Source organism: Acinonyx jubatus, chromosome A2 (genome assembly GCF_027475565.1).
Source record: "Acinonyx jubatus isolate Ajub_Pintada_27869175 chromosome A2, VMU_Ajub_asm_v1.0, whole genome shotgun sequence".
Lineage (NCBI taxonomy): Eukaryota > Metazoa > Chordata > Mammalia > Carnivora > Felidae > Acinonyx > Acinonyx jubatus.
Window position 1 is genome coordinate 59,629,197 of NC_069383.1, and position 17,338 is coordinate 59,646,534.

The following is a 17,338-nucleotide window of genomic DNA, read 5'->3' on the forward strand; positions in this document are numbered from 1 at the left end:
AGTCTTAAAGAATGAAAAGAGCATTCTAAGTAGCAGGCTGAGAAAAAACACAAATGCATTGAAGTGTATGTCATCCTGGAGACCTTGTAATTATATTTTAATCAGAGCATAAAACAGATAATAAGAGCAAATCTAGTAGGAACAGAAGCCAGAGGAGATTTTGTGAACTATTGTAGAATCTTGAAATGTTAAAAATTTGATCTGCAAATTAATTTAGTTATTGCATCACATATACTCTACTAAGATCTCAGTAGTGTATTTCACTAGATCTTTATTTAGGATTACAACTTATTTTCTTGAAAAAGTTTGCACAGAAACATAAAACAAAGCACTATAACAGTATGTGTGATCTGTAAGCCTAAAAGTCTTTTCAGTAATTAGAAACATTTTTTTTTCATTTTTGACTAAGTTGTTAGATTCTCTAGAGATAAGTAAATCAGCACACATTTCGCCCAAAGTCTGAAAAGGCAGTTCTTGGAAATAGCTAGAATCAACTTCTTTTAGTTACTTAAATGGAGCCCTGAGTTTGAGACTTTTCTACCGATGCGTTGTTCTGGAAATCAATGCCTATGTTTTCACTTAGATTCTATGGAGCTTATTCAACATTAATGCTCAGCCCTGACATTGTCTTAACAAGATGAGTTAAAGATAAAGAAAATATCAAAGTTTGCAAAAAATTCTTTGCTGTTTAAAGTATTTCTAACTCAATTTAACCTTCACCAATAGCTTAAATGTTTTCTTTTTGTGATTGTTGGATCAGATAGAAGTTTTATCCAAACTATTTATCCTAATCAGCAGTTGGAGGAGAAGAATGTTAAATAAACGATCTTATTTTGATTCTTTCTTTGGATGTTTACCAGGCTGTTGACAAAACCCAGAGAATGTTTAATGACTTGGTGGGGAAACTTGAAACAGAAGTGGGAACTGCTCTCAAGGAGACTCATTTGCTATCTTTTTTTTCAGCTCAACAAAAGGAAAATGATGACAGGCCACCTCTTGGTACCCAGTTTGAATTAGAAAATTCATCATGCTCCTTGTCCAGAGTTCAATTCTCTCACATTGAATTAAATAAACATTCTCAATGAAAGCCAGAAAGACACAGATAAAGTTCAGATGTCTTTAAAAAGAGATTTTACACAGGGGATTGAAGGGGATAGGCTCTCCAAAGTCTCACACATAGACTTATGCAAGGTTGCTTGTGTTGTGCCAAGAAATAAGGCGTGTGGCCTCAGCGCCTCATGATGACTGAAAGCTTGTGGTTACAAACTTAAGAGAGTTATCTCTTAGGAATGTGGTGATAAATAAGCCATTATAATATTAACCAAGGAAACAGTTTGTATGCACATCCATTAACGGAATTACTGGAGTTATTCAATTTTAAATCCTTATTAGTCTTTTTATATCTTGGGTAATACCAATTCCCTAAAGTATGCTATTTAAAGCTAAGGGAAAAATGCATCCTCAAGGACCTATTGCCAGCAAAGAAGCTGTTTTCAACATCTGGGAATAAAAATCACCACCAAATATAGATCATTGGGTCAACTCGCTTTGGGAAATGGTGAAATTCAAAAACGTGAGTTACAACATTTGCATGAACTTGCTAGCTTCATGGTAACTAATTTAGAGTCTATTCCCAGATCTGTATGCTGACTGAGAAAGTACAGATGTGATTGGAGCATCGTTATCCTAACTGCCAGCAGAATTCTGGTAAGGTATTGCTAGGCCAATCATTCGCCTCCCTGTCTTCTTGATTTAATTCATTATTCTTTGATCGATAGCAAAATACAGCGAAAGAAACTTATTTATTATTTCCTATCTAATAACCTCACCCATTTCTACAAAGAACTGGAAATTTGTATTAAATTACTGCTCTCTGTTTAGAACAATTAAAGCCAACATAAAATTTCTCAGGACCTAGAATGGGGTGTCATCATTTTGATGCAGGTGTTTCTCCAAAATTCTTAGTCAATCATTTGATAATGACACTTCAGTCTTATTTTTTTTATCAGCTGTCATTTAATAATTTTCTAATCTATATTTTGTTCTCACTATTACTGAATGTTTCCTTTTACTTTCCATCCAAACTTCTCTGAAGAATGGTCAACTATCCTCATTTACCATTCACTCTTAACTTTCTGTAGATTTTTCTTCACCTAGCAGATCAGCTGACATTGTTCCCATTTACAGTAACATCTTCCTCATTGTCTGTCCCAGTGGTAATCTGTTGCACTGAGCATATTATAGTATTCACTCCTTCTTCAAATGACATTTCTTGGAATGACTCTTGGATATCTATATTCCTCACTCCCTTTTTCTTACCTTTCTCCTTTGGATACCTGTTTTCTTCCACCAACCTTAAATTTTGAAGTTCCCCAGGATTTTACTATCTTTTCACTAATTTCTCTACTATGTCCTTTCTCTGGTTGATAATTTTCATTCACACACACACACACACACACACACACAGACACATCAGCCAGAATTCCTCTGGTAAGGAACAGCAACAATCTTTTTATCCAGCTGCATCCTGCACATATCCATTTGGCTTTCACATAAATAACTCAAGCTCAACATGTGCAAAGTTGAACTTTCCCACTGACATTTCTACTCTCAGTGTTCACTAACTCTTATGGTTGTACCACCAGTTTTAGAAACAAGAGTTTCTAGTACTTGCACATTCTCTCCCCATCATCCTACTTCCAATCAATCTTATAGTCTTGACATTTTTATATCTGAAGTATTTATTCAATGTCTTCATTTCTCCCCCATCCCAACCACAACTTTCCTAGATTGACTTAAATCATATTTTTCTTAGATGGCTAAAACTACCTCCAATATGGTTTTCTGCCTCCAATATATTTTTTTTAATTCATCCCCTCTATTGTAGTCAGCATAATCTAAAACTAAAAAAACCTGATCCTAATATACCCTATTTAATAGCCATTAATGTATCTGTGGAGCTTATGGTCAAACAAGGTACAAGCACCTACATATACAGCATATTTAAGTACTTAAAATTTGGAGCCTGGTTTAATTTCTGTGTAAGAGAAAAACTAAAAATGATATTAAAGTGGCTTCTATAAGGGAGAGTTGTATTTCTATCTCACATAAAAGAAGTCTTAAGGTAGGACAGATCCAGGCTGATACAGAAGTTTCACAATGTCCTCAAGGACCAAGGATCCTTTTTTTCTTGCCCTGCCATGTTTAACACAAAATTGCCATTCTCAAGATCACTTTATGATTCACGATGATTGCTGGAACCATACTACCTGTTCTAGGCAGCAGAAAGAGAAGATAGAAAGTGGAGAACAAAAAGCATCTCAAACAACTTCTAAGGATTTTTTTCTTCAAAGTGACACACAATAGTAATAGGGGAAAAAATGAGTATTTTATAAGATGGGCTCCAAATAGAGAGTTATTCTTATTTTCTTATTTATTATTTTATATTATTTATATTCTATTATCTTATTATGTTTTATATTCTAGTCTCATATTCTAATCCCTAAATTCTTATTTATATTCTAGTCATGGAGTTTTGAATAGCAATCTTTTATTGATTATTGATTACATTGCTCCTTAGAGGATGATTTTAAAGATTAAATTACATTTTGTATAAAATAACAGAGCAGTGCATGGTACATAGAAGGTACTAAATTAACCTTTTTTTTTTTTTTTTTTTTTTTTTTTTTTTTTACTGTTAATGATACTTAGAGAGGAGAAAAGAACTGGAAGAACTTAGCATGAAAGTTATTCTAAAAATGGTTTACCCTGGGCTATTTCAAAGATCTAATAATTTTGTAGCTGTTTGACCCTCTGTTGTTCTTTCTTCTCCTATGGATTCTAGACCCAAAGTCCTCCACAGGCCTTCCCGACTAGGAAAAGAAAAAGGACAGAAGAGAGGAGTGAAAAGGAACAGTGGGCCATCAGGAGAGAAGTGAACAAGTAGTCAACTCTAAGGTTCATGAATAATGAACTACTATGCTACCCCCTGAAGAAGTATAGGATAAAGTAAAGGTAATATAAAATCAAAGCAACCCAAATTCCCTGCTCACAGTTTACATTTTCAACAAGAGCTTTAAGGTCTCTTTTGTATAGTCTTCTAGAATTGGTGCATATTCTTAGCACTTGATATTTTGTCTTAATAGGATATAACATTCATCCTTTCTGCTATAAAGGGATATACTTTAATAATTAATTAAATATTAACTAATAAAATGTCTGGATATCCTTAGTGAGCTAATATTTTGTGGCCATTTTGAACAAATAGAGCCTCCATTATAAATTTACTGTGAAGAATAGCATTGTGTAAAAGTTATGATGAAAAAAATGAACTATATATAAAATGACTAATACTTTGCTAAGTGTATTTTGAAATCCTAGTAAGTAGTTGTCATTATATAATGATGATGAATCTGTGTCCTATTAGTATTTATCAGTTTGCTTTCTAGGAAAATATGTTTCAAAGAATATTTTTATAATAGGATATTGAGTGGAACTTTTTTAGTTGCTCTGGATTTTGTCACTAGCATGGAAAATTAGGGACAAATTGCTTGTCCTGGCATACTCTAAAATGAACCAGATGTCTCAGAAAAAGCCTACTGCAGTATTTATGGGTAAAGGAATTCACTGTCTCCAGCTTTCAGATGACAGGGTAGAGATAGATAGATAGATAGATAGATAGATAACATAGAATGATAAAATAAAATGTAAAGTTTAATAGTGAATATAAACAGATGGGAGTTTTCTTTTGATAGTCTTTAAAATTTTCAGGACGTTTGAAATTAAATCTAAATCAAAAGTCACCAAAAAAACTTAAAAAAAGAAAAGCATTACAATTTTAGGGGATCATATCTCTTTACACTCTCCTTAGGGGGATAATCAAATTAGCTCCACTACCAAATTAGCTCTGCTACCCCCAAACATTTTTCATCGCTGCCTCCCCCACAAGTCTTTATAAACAGAAAGAGGAAAGAACCAATGAAATAATGATTCGTTGGGTCAGTGGGGAATTTTCAACAGTTCCTTCCTCTAGCTAGGGTGTAGGAGGTGAATAACATAGCCCCTGCCTCCACTTTTGTGAGGAGACTACTATCCCATTTACCAGTTAGATATCTGTTTTTGGAGGAGTTCAGCCAATATGAAGGCTGTGCTTTTTAGTTGGGGGAAAAGGAACTTGAGAATGAAAATAAATGAGAGAGACAGAGAGAGACAGAAGGAGAGGGAGAGGGAGAGGGAGAGAGAGAATGAGGGACAGAAGGGGGCAGAGAAAGGGGGAGAGAAGGAAAAGGAAAGCAGCTCACACACTTAGCATGACTTTTCTAAATTAAATGGACATCAAAGAAGACAGCCAGTCTTACGCAGTCTTGCCAGGACCTCCATTCCTTCAAATTCTGATTCCCTCATGAGACTTACAGATAAATTCTTTCCAAATCCTGCTGAACTCTTGTACTTTCCATGACCTCAGAGATATACTTCAAATTATCTTCCAATACTCCTTTTTTTTTACATATTGTATGATTTTATTAATATAAAGCTAAAAAATGGACTACTTATTTATGGTTGAAGGTTTTTTAAAATGATTTATTGTCAAATTGGTTTTCATGCAACACCCAGTGCTCATCCCAACAGGTGCCCTCCTCAGTGCCCATCACCCACTTTCCCTTCTCCCCCCAACCCCTATCAACCCTCAGTTTTTCTCAATATTTAAGAGTGTCTTATGGTTTGCCTCCTTCCCTCTCTGTAACTCTTTTTTCCCCCCTTCTCCAGGGGGGACCCTGGTCTTCTGTTAAGTTTCTCAGGATCCACATAGGAGTGAAAACATATGGTATCTGTCTTTCTCTGCGTGACTTATTTCACTTAGCATAACACTCTCCAGTTCCATCCACATCGCTACAAATGGCCAGATTTCATTCTTTCTTATTGCCAAATAGTAATCCATTGTATGTATAAACCACATCTTCTTTATCCATTTGTCAGTTGATGGACATTTAGGGTCTTTCCATAATTTGGCTATTGTTGAAACTGCTGCTATAAACATTGGGGTATAAGTGCCCCTATGCATCAGCATTCCTGTATCCCTTGGGTAAAATCCTAGCAGTGCTACTGCTGGGTCATAGGGTAGATCTACTTTTAATTTTTGAGGAACCTCCACACAATTTTCCAGAGCGCCTGCACCAGTTTGCATTCCCACCAACAGTGCAAGAGAGTTCCCGTTTCTCCACATCCTCTCCAGCATCTATAGTCTCCTGATTTGTTCATTTCAGTCACTCTGACTGACATAAGGTGGAATCTCAGTGTGGTTTTGATCTGTATTTCCCTGATGAGGAGTGACGTTGAGCATCTCCTATCAGCCTCTGCTACTGGTAGTATGGACTATCACCAGCAGCCAGTCCTCCTAGGCATAGTGTGTGGTGATAGCTGGGAATAGCAGCTCTTCCTTAAACAAGGCTTTTACTTAAACACCTTCCTTAAACATCTTCCTGTGTTTCCTTAAACTTTTCCTTAAACACCTTCCTGTCTGGAGGAGGTGTCTCTGCCCATATTGTGTACATACTCTTTGTCTCCTGATAGAAATCATTTCCAGAGCAATCCAAAAGTCTCACTTAATTTCTGTTAAGTTTTCTTTTAAACATTATAAAGTGGGAACAAGCCAGTCTGACTGTAATCTAATATGACAAAGAAGTAACTTCACATTACCCTTTGAGGAACTGAATTCATAATTTATGGAATTGAGACTTTAGGTCCTTAGGTTTTTATAATTATATCCTAATGTTTTTGCTTTAGAATGAGATAAAATATTCATTTCACTATTAATATTCTCTAAACATTTTTATTCTCATGCTCAAAAACATGTTTTGCCTTCCACTTGACTATAATATCCAGGGCCCTGAGCTTGCATTAAAGGCTCTTTGTAATCCAAGCCAATCGTTCTTGCCTAATATTTCACTATTCCTCACATGAATTATCTATCCTAACCCCTAGCCTGTGATTTCCTTCTTCATACTGTCTCTGGTATTTGTCTTCTCCTTTACATTCCCACAGCTAACACTCTAGTCTATTTCATTATAAACTTACATCTGGATTATTACAGCAGCCTACTTAGGTAGTCTTGTCAACGCCATTTTCAAACTATGCTGCAGGCTGCTACTGGGTAACTCTTCCTAAAACATGACTTTTACCATGTGCCCTGTTCAAAACTCACCAATGACTCCTAATTTTCAAGAATAGAATCATCATTTTAAGATTTTTCCATGCCTGACTCCGTAGCAAGTTGTAACTTTATCTGCTTTCCAAGTAGACTCCCTATCTAGTTGTTTTTGTTTCCTCTTTCCTTTGCAATGTACCTGACACCTTCCCCCACTGCTTTGTACCCTTCCCCAGCTTACCTAGGCCTTCGTTTTTACCTATAAAATACTCCTCATTTTTCCAGCCCATTTTTTCACCTCTTTCTCTAAGTAGATTTCAATAGAATACATATTCAACCAGTAGCTTCCATCTATGACGTTTGTTAAGTTTTATTGTTTTTCTGGTCATTTGGAAGGCAGTACTTGTAAAAGGAACATGGACTTTGGAATAACAAGATTGCAGATTTGGGTTCCATGTCCACCACCTTACTACTACCTGTGAAACTTGGCATATTGCCTCACCTTTCTGAGGTTCATTTACCTCATATGTAAAAATAGATTAGCACATTTATATACAGGTTAAGTGTGTGATTTTGCATTTCCAATAAAGTGTAGTCTTATAGAAAGCAGAATTGTACATCTTATAGTCTATATCACACAATGTAGAACTAGTCATGGCAGATGCCCACAACCAGTCATCTAGGACTGTTATCTTCCAACTTGGATCTGTGACCCCAGCAGGTACACAAGGATTTTCCCAGAAATACATGGACATGAATAGCTTAAAAACCTGGGGCAAACTTCTAGATCTTTAACTTCCATCTGTGTTCTTTCTTGAAGAGTCAGCTACCTAAGAAAGTGCCTATAACCAAGGAATTAATAGCTATTTTTCTGCTTTATAAAGAAAGTTTGAGTCTTCCTTTCATTCATAACCCATGGTATTCACACATTTAGAGAGCTGGAAAAAGGTACAATTCAAAATATTCTAAATACGGGTATTATGACACTAATGAAAAGGAATGACACTACTGTTTGACAGACTTTTTTTTTTAACACATCAGATAGCTTCAGATTCTTTGCAAGAACTAAAATGGAGTAGACTGTAATCAACTATGGATCATCAAAAATAACTTTTAATGATAAATCACCATGTTATTTTTGGCATGTAACCCAGAGAGTTTACAAGGAATTGTATGACATGATGAAAATAAAACTCCCTCCATTCCATTTTTCTTATTTATGAGTACATGGTTCCTCAGGGCCTAGATCTATAAAAATGAAAAGTGGGTAGCTAATAGGTGTTGAAACGTATCTTATTCTAGCAATAAAATATATTCATCTTAGGATATAAGGACACACTAGCTAAAAGAAAAGAAAAGAAAAGAAAAAGTCCTTATCCATAAGAAATTCATTTCATAAAAACCTTCACTTTAAAATTTAATAATTACCTAACAATATGTGTAATATATGCTTGTAGGGTTGATATTTAAATTAATAGCAATAATCACAATAATATGTAGAATAAAACACTTTTTGAAATATTGGACATCATATCCCAGGAAATAAAGAAAAGCAACCTGTGATTTCAATGCCTATTATTGTGGCAGAGAGGCATAATACAGAAGCTAATAAAATAATTTAAGGCTAAAAATATAGAACATTATGACAAAGTAGTCCTTGGTGGAAATTAAGTTTAAAAAAGGAACTAGTACGTACATTTTAAAAACAGATTATAGAGGACATTAAATTGCTGTGACATTTATTAAGGTATTAAACGTTTAAAATAGTGCAAGATTGTCTTACTGTCAATTTTTGTAATATACTAGATATCTTATCTTGATGTTTTACAGAAAGTATTTCACCATCTGATAACATATTTAAATGTTAACTTAAAAGTGTGCAAATATATATGTGGGTGTATACATATATGTATATATACATACATAATACATATATATATGTGTATATATATATATACTTTCACAAAATTACTTTAGAAGGTATTAAAGCGAAGATGGTTAAGCAGCACCATTTAATCAAACATTTTTTCCACATATTAATCCTTGCAATTAAATGAGAATCTAGTAATACTAAAAGAATACACAAAATAAGACAACAACCTGTTGTTTTTTTTTTTGGTGAGCCATACAATTAATCTTTCAAAATAGAAATTATCGCTAAAAACTAAAGAAAACAATTATGCTTCCCAGGGAAATCAAGATGAGACTTATTTTCCTACCATAAATAATCAGGACAATGCCAAAATATTTGAAACTTTTTTTTTTCAGATATTGGACAACCATCATCATTCCAGGACTATTATCCTGATATTCAGAGAAGGTAAACAAAAGTGGTGAGCTAGGTTATGTTTGTGGCTTTCTCTTTAGAGGCTTTCTAACCCATGGTGCAGGGAGGGAAACCCCAACTATAGAATGGCATTCTATATAAAGAGGCAGAGATCACGGGGCACCTGGGTGGCTCAGTTGGTTGAGCATCTGGATAGGCTCAGGTCATGATCTTTCAGTTCAGCTCGTGAGTTTGAATACCACATGGGGCTCTGTGCTGACAGCTCAGAGTCTGCAGCCTGCTTTGGATTCTGTGTCTTCCTCTCTCTCTGGCCCTCTCCTGCTTGCTCTCTCTCTCTCTCTTTCTCTTTCTGTCTCTCTCAAAAATAAACATTAAAAACATTAAAAAAATAAAGAGGCAAAGATCAAATTTCAGGGAGGTAAAGGCAGCTGGAGGCTGAGGAGCAGAGTATAAGAAAAGAAGAAGGTATACAGGGAAAGAGTTCCAAAAGTCTATATAGAATACCCTGGGATCTGTTGCTGAATTCTAAGTTCCACATGCATAGAAAAATATCCACTTGTCCAAGAAAAGAAATACCAGAGATATATAACTAAAAATATGTAGAGTTTGCACAGTTCTGGAATACTTTTGTGTTTTAGCCAGCCAGAATAGAGAGATTACGTTGAACACTCAGGACAATCAGGAGAGATGGCCAGACATAATAGGAAAAAAAAAATTTTTTTCTAGAGTAAAACTACCATGGACTTGCTAATAAAACTTAAAAGGCAAGCCTCAAGATAAATAACTTAACTATATGGCAGACCAAAGTCCAACAGTCTTTGAAAGAATTTTTAAAGAACTATGCTACTCAACAATATAAAATTAACAAATGTCCAACACCCAATAAAAACGAGTAGACATATGAAGAAACAGGAAAATGTTACCTATAACCAGTAATATAATAATAATTATTATTGATTTTACCATTAATAACCATCAATTTAATTCAGCACATTCACAAATTAAGAGAATACCACATGACCACCTTCATAGACCATACAATTGAACACCAATTTATAGCAAAACTTATAGAATTTCCCTCATTACTTCTATATTTATTATTGAGAAATTTTCTGAATAGAAAAGGTACTCTTTTGCCCCCATATATTTACTTTTTTAATTTTTTATTTATGTTAGTATAAATATATAAATATTCTATTTTGTGGATTAAAATTCAATACTATAATTATTTAATTTTTTCTTAAATTTTTTCTTCTTGGTCATTGAACACAACGTCAGGTTTGCTCCTGTGTATTTTTTATCTTTTTAAAAAGCCAAAATAATTTTGAAAAAGAGCAAAGGTGAGGACTTATATTATATGACTTCAAATATAAATATATGTATAAATCAAGGGAGAAAAAAATAGAGTGCCCCAAATGAACACACACGCATATATGGTTAATCATCATTAACAAATATGCCAAGATAGGTGGGAAAATATTTTCTTTCCAACAAATGGTGCTGGTACAACTAGATATCCAGTTGAAAAAATATATGCCTCAACCCTTACTTGACACTATTCATGCAAAATTAATTTCAGATGGATCCTAGACATATTGTAGAACTTAAAACTACAAAAGTTTTAGAAAAATGAGATAGGAAAAAATCTCTGTACATCGGGTAGGAAAAGGTCAAAAAGTATGAATCATAAAAGGAAAAAAATCAATAACTGGACTTCATTGAAATTAAAAATTTATGCCTTACAAAAGACACGTTTAAGAAACACAAAGACCTGGAGAAAATATTCCCAATGCACATTTCTGATAGAAGACTGGTTTCTAGAATTTATAATAATTCCTACAACTTAGGGGTGCATAAGTGGCTCAGTTGGTTAAGCATCTGGCTTGGGCTCAGGTCATATCTCACAGTTCGTGGGTTTGAACCCCGCATTGGGCTCTGTGCTGACAGCTCAGAGCCTAGAACCTGCTTCAGATTCTGTGTCTCCCTCTCTCTGCCCCTCCCCCAGCTTGTGCTCTGTTTATTTCTCTCTCTCAAAAATAAATAAGCATTAAAAAATGGTTTTAATAATTCCTACAAGAAAACAACTTCATTTAAATGAATAAAATAAGATAAACAACTTCATTTAAATGAATAAAATATTTGATAAGCTTTTCATAAGAGAAGCTATATGGAAGACCAAGAAGCCCATGACAACTTGCTCAAAATCAGGAGTCCTATAAGGCCACCGTAAGATATTACTACACATCAACTAGAAAGGCTACAATTAAAATGACTGTCAGGAATTCTGCTTCTGTCCAGGAAGGATTAACTGCTACAACCATTGCCTTCTGAATGTAAACATCTAACTGGACAAAATATTTGCAACAACTCTTTCCAGACATTGAACAACAAAGGCAGAGTCCTGGGATCACAGAGAGAAGGGAAACAAACAAGGTCAGCCCTATAAATGCTCCAGTGTGCTTCCTGGAAGCAGTTTCCAGGCCGCAGGGTAGGAGGATGAGCCCAAAGGAAGCCTGGTAGCCTCATGGATTTGTGGATTTAAAAAGATAGAAATTAGAGTTTGAGGAGGCCAAGGTCTCTGGACAAGAAAGAAAAGGGAACTGTGAAAAGGGAGAGCCTTTTCTTTAGAAAGATTGCACAAGCCGCTCTAAAACTTATATGACGATTCAAAGGACATAGAGTACGCTAGTCAATTTTGAACTAGGTGTAAAGCTCAAGTTAACATATTACCAGAATTCAAGAATTTAATAAAGCTATAATAATCAAGACATTGTAATATTGGTGTTAAGGATATCCAAATAGGCCAGTGAAACAGAATAGGGAGTCTAGACATGCATGTATGACCAATAAATGTTTGTCAGACTGTGAAAATAAGACAATGGGTGAAGGACAGACTTTTCAACAATGGATGGTGGAACAATTGAATATCCATGCAGAAAAAAACAGACAAACCTGAACCCTCAAGTCAACCTTCAGAACGATTAGAGACCTAAATTTAAGACCTAAAAGTATACATCTGCTAAAAGAAAACATAGTAGAAAATCATAACCTTGGGTTAAACAAAGATGTCTTAGGGTATATAAAGCTAATACATAAAAAAGATCACCCCATGAACATCAAATTAAAAACTTTTATTTTTAGAAGAAAACTATTTTTAAAAAAGGAAGAAGAAAGCCACAAGCTGGGAAAAATATTTACAAAACAATGATCTGATAATTTTTTTAGTTATTATTAATTTGCTATTAAGAGAGAGAGAGAGAACTTGCGCAGGGGAGAGGCAGAGAGAGAGGGAGACGGAGAATCCCCACCAGGCTCTGTACTGTCAGCCCAGAGCCTGATGTGGGGCTCAAAGTCACTAACCATGAGATCATGACGAGCCAAAATCAAGAGTCTGATGCTTAGCCGACTGAGCCACCCAGGCTCCCCTGACAAATGTCTTGAAGTTAGAATAGATAAATAACATAATAATTCAATGAGACAAAACATTAATAATGGGCTGAGGATTTGAACAGTTTACTGAAGAAGACATAAAAACAACAAGCCCAAGAAATGATACTGAACATCACGTCATTAGGGAAATGAAAATTAAAATCACAATGAAATACTATCAGCCATCCACTCTATTAGTGTCATATCTACAAAATCTTTGGTTAACCCTTTTCTTCTATGTATTCTTCTCATAGTTCTATATTTTGGGGTCCACATTCAGGTCTATGATCCATTTAGTGTTAATTCATATATATGAGGCAAGGTATGGAACAACATCTCCATTTTGCATAATGATAGCCCATTGTTCCAGCACCATTTGTGTTTGCTTTTTACATTGAATTCTCATTGCACGTTTGCCAAAATCAATTGTTCTTATATGTGTGGTTCTATTTCTGGAGTCTTTATTGTATTTAATTAATCGATTTGTTTATTTGATGCCAGTGCCATACTGTCTTGATCAGTATAACTTTAATAAGTCTTGAAATCAAGTGTTAATCTTCCAACTATTTCATTCTTTTTAAAAGTTGTGTTGACTATTCTGTGTCATTTCTGTATAAAGTTTGTAATCAGTTTGACACTTTCTACAAAAAAAGCCTCCTGAGATTTTGGTTGTAATTCTTTTGAATATATAAATTAATGTGAAAAGAATTTACATATTTAAAATATGAGTTCTCCAACCCCTGTTCAATGTATATCTCTTCTTTTATTTAGGTGTATTCTTTGATTTATTCCAGTAATGTTTTATAGTTTTTGTATAGGTATAGTACAACTGATTTATCCTTTATTTTTTATTTCCTCTTGGTGTGTATGACGCATCATCAATCTAAACATCCTTACTAAATTTTGTTGAGGTTAATCCTGTTTTGGTGGGGGGCAACAACTATAAGGAATGTGATCACTTTTTCAGATAAAACATTAAAAAGAATATCACTCTTCTTGCTCAAATAAAAAAGAAAAAAAACTTGAGAAAAGGTTTTAATTGACTTGGCTGGTTTACCTACGTGAATCTGACTTTGTCTGTCACAAGTGCTTTGTCAGTAAAACAGAAGATAACTTCATAATACTGGCTCAAACAAGTGGAAAATTATTTTTCCTCCATTATCAAAACTAGGGGAAACAGCCTATAGCCAGAAAAGTGGCTCAAAACCCAAGCTCTTTCCATTTTTCTGGTCCAGTATCTTTGATGTTGGCTTAGGTGTTCATGCTTATTGCATTGTGGTTACAGAAAGGGCACTGCATCTCAGGTACTACATCTGAATTTAGGCTGGTAAGAGAACAAACTGGCAAAAGGACAAGCCACCTGTTTCTGCTTATTCTTATGGGGGAAGCAAAATCTATCCCCAAGTACTATTCAGCAAACTTGTACCTCATTGGCCGGAAAGCACCACATGGCCACTCTTAGCCACATGGGATTCTGGGAAATTGATTATTTTATCTTTCCAACCTCTTTGATAAAATTGGGAAGAGGAGAAATGGATTATATTCAAGTATTTGGGAAATCAAGCTCTAATGTCTGCCACACTGACAAATACTATGTGTGGCAGATAGAAATGTGTTTTTAATCCAGCCTCAGTTATGAGCCTGTCTCTGAAAGTAGGAGAGGACACACTCGATTTTTACAAGAGAAATTCAGGGCATGACTAGGTTGACAGAGATGATGTTTATCAATCACACACAGAGTGAAGGCAAATCTCTGCAATTTCTCTCTTGGGATAATGCAATTGGTTTGAATTCTCAGCAGCATTCTCCTTTATTTAAATTGGATTAGCAACAGAGTTTATATTAACACATATTATCCACTCCTAAGACCTACAAAGATTTCTCTAGAGAGGAAATATTGTACATGAAAAAAAAAATAAGAGCATGGGTCTGAAGCCAGAGTCCTGTGTTTAAATCCTAGAATATTATCTAGATTTGTCATAGTCCATAAATAACCCAACTCTTGGAAGCTCAATTTCCACATCTATAAAATGGAGATAACTACAGTGAATGGCCATAGTACTGGGGGAAGATTAAAGGAGATAACTTACATCCAGCGTCTAGTTTCTACCTGGCACTTAAAAATGTCCGATTCTTTGCTATGACTTCTTTCTTCTACTTTTCCCTTTTATTTCTTCTGACTAGATTTAAAACATCTCTGAAGCTCCTATTTGTTGTATTCCCCAAAGGACTCCTTAAATGCCACAAGACATCCAAATTTTCAGAAGTTTGCATAACATTTTTGAAAGAGCCATGGAAACATATATGTCTGGCCAAATGACCCTAACCTTCCCAGGTCTAACCAAACGATAGTGTTGCGAAGCCTTGTCATCCTGGCTGTGTTCAGGATACAAACTTCCCTCATGATGCTGAGACTGATTTGCACACAGTAGAGGTCAACTCTGTCATATTTCTTTAGGAAAGCCTCCCCTGTTTTTCTAGTCAATTCATACATTTTTAGTATGACCCCACATTAACATGTATGTCTCTGTTCCAGTGCTCACAGAAATTCTAATCTTGTGTCTGCCTCTGTGTGGCCGTTTTTAAATTTAGATTTGTATTTCTGAAGAAAGGGATAGTATTTTCTTCTGTTCACAACTGTATCCTAAGTGCCTATGCTCGAGATAAGAGATGGAGAACATTCCAGAATCAAGTACCTTTTCTGAGTTGTCCCTAAAACACATCTTCACCCCTCCCCTTCCCACAATTTATCAACACTTACTTAGATTGTAAAACTTAGGATGCTGCTTTGTGCCAAAGATAGCAGAAGTTATGTTTCTCTGTCAAGAGCAACTTAAGGTCTTCTTTTTAATGATTTGTTTCTTAATTTATTCATTCACTTGCTGAAGTAGTTTTATTTTGGAAGAAAATATTCCATGCAGCTCTCATTTTTTAGTTTCATAAATGAAAGGATCCATTTACAAAAAGTGGGGACTGAGATAAAAGGCTCTAAAAATGCATTTCCCCTCAAGCAGATGGACTAGTACAATGTGCCGTGGAATGGACGTTTCCTGTCCTACATCCACAGAAGCATGGGAATGCAAGTTCATGATTGCGTGTTGGGGCCTCAGATTCAGAGTTCAGCCCTTGTAAGAGCTGTGCTAAGAGGTTTCTGCACTGTCTACCACCTCCAATTTGGAAACCCATTTGACTTTTTCCATTAGTGTTTTTCTTCTTTTTGAAGTGTTGTAATTCAGCCTCAGTGTGTGGTCTGGCTTCATTCTCACAAGAGCAGAGACTGGAAGACTTGAGCCAAACTGTGGTGGGCCAATGATACAAATTGCCTCTATTTTCCGTTTTAACAACAATTGTTTTTACTTTAACAACTCTGAGGCTGGAACTTTCTTGGGCGGCAGAGAGGAGGAGAGTGGAATTTTGAATATCCATGAATAAAAAAATAAATAAAAATAAAGGATAAATCTATGTGAAGTGGCCCACAAGAAGAAAAATGATTATATGTCACTAATAGTATTTATATTTTATATAAGTGTATACAATACATATATTTTGAATTAAAAAAATGCTTCTATGTGATTCATCAGGAGTCACGAAATTGGTACATGCTATGACTTTGCCACCACAAACCAACTTACTCTGTTTCATAGTGTATTATACTTCCTTTAGGATTCTAATTTGGGCTTGAATCCATGTGTTTCCATAAGTCAGCCACTCTTGAACCTGAACCAGCTCCTAACCTCACTTTTTAAATAAGTTAATGGGGGATATGTCCACATTTAATATCCAGTGCTGTATTCATTGCCTTTCTGGTTACCCATAATTGGATGATTACAGAAGGGAAATCTATTGTAGAGTGCGGAGTGCGATGCACCTCTCACTATGTTGAAATTTATGTTCATAATGTAAATTATGTAATAAATTGTATGGTAAATGCAGGAACAAACATGTGGCTCTGAACTGAAATTCAACATGACACTCTCAAATAAATGTTGAAATGTTAGACAAACCATTTGTTTTTACTACCTCAACTTTTAAAGTCTGCTAAATGGGATAATGGTTCCTGTCTCCACCTATATTGAAGAATTAAAGAGTTATTGTCTATAATGTGATTCTAAAGTCATCTGGCTCCCAGATGCACTGCTTTTTATAATAAAATCAGACATAGATAATCAACTTTATTCATTACTTACTATATAGCTCAATATTCAACTCAGGCTGAATTGAGAAGTTTTAAAATACTATCACTTCTCCGATCATTTTGTAAGAACGATTTGCCCACAACTCACATTCACCCCATTTTTATTTATTATAACACAAATTCTGTGGTTGTATCTTCTTCTCATATAGTTGATATATTTCTTTGTCCCTCAGGATCTGAACCTATGTTTTCAATTCAGTCTGAACCTATTACTTTGGATTAGACTCTTTTTCAATCAGTGTTGTCAGTGTTTACTCCACTTGTTCATTTCTGTATATATTTA

General features: G+C 35.0%; 2 long non-coding RNA genes across 4 annotated transcripts in view; both read left to right on the forward strand.

The window, feature by feature from the left end:
- LOC106971344 (uncharacterized) overlaps nt 1-3,677 on the forward strand; it is a 90,037-nt gene extending 86,360 nt beyond the window's left edge. For both annotated transcript variants that reach the window (XR_001429647.3, XR_008296819.1), the window contains one exon: nt 1,638-3,677. This is a non-coding gene — a long non-coding RNA (uncharacterized LOC106971344). The remainder of the gene's footprint in view (nt 1-1,637) is intronic.
- A 7-nt stretch (nt 3,678-3,684) lies between these two features.
- The window catches only part of LOC128314780 (uncharacterized), a 51,154-nt gene continuing 37,500 nt past the window's right edge, over nt 3,685-17,338 (forward strand). For both annotated transcript variants that reach the window (XR_008296821.1, XR_008296820.1), the window contains exons 1-2: nt 3,685-4,014; nt 9,413-9,464. This is a non-coding gene — a long non-coding RNA (uncharacterized LOC128314780). The remainder of the gene's footprint in view (nt 4,015-9,412; nt 9,465-17,338) is intronic.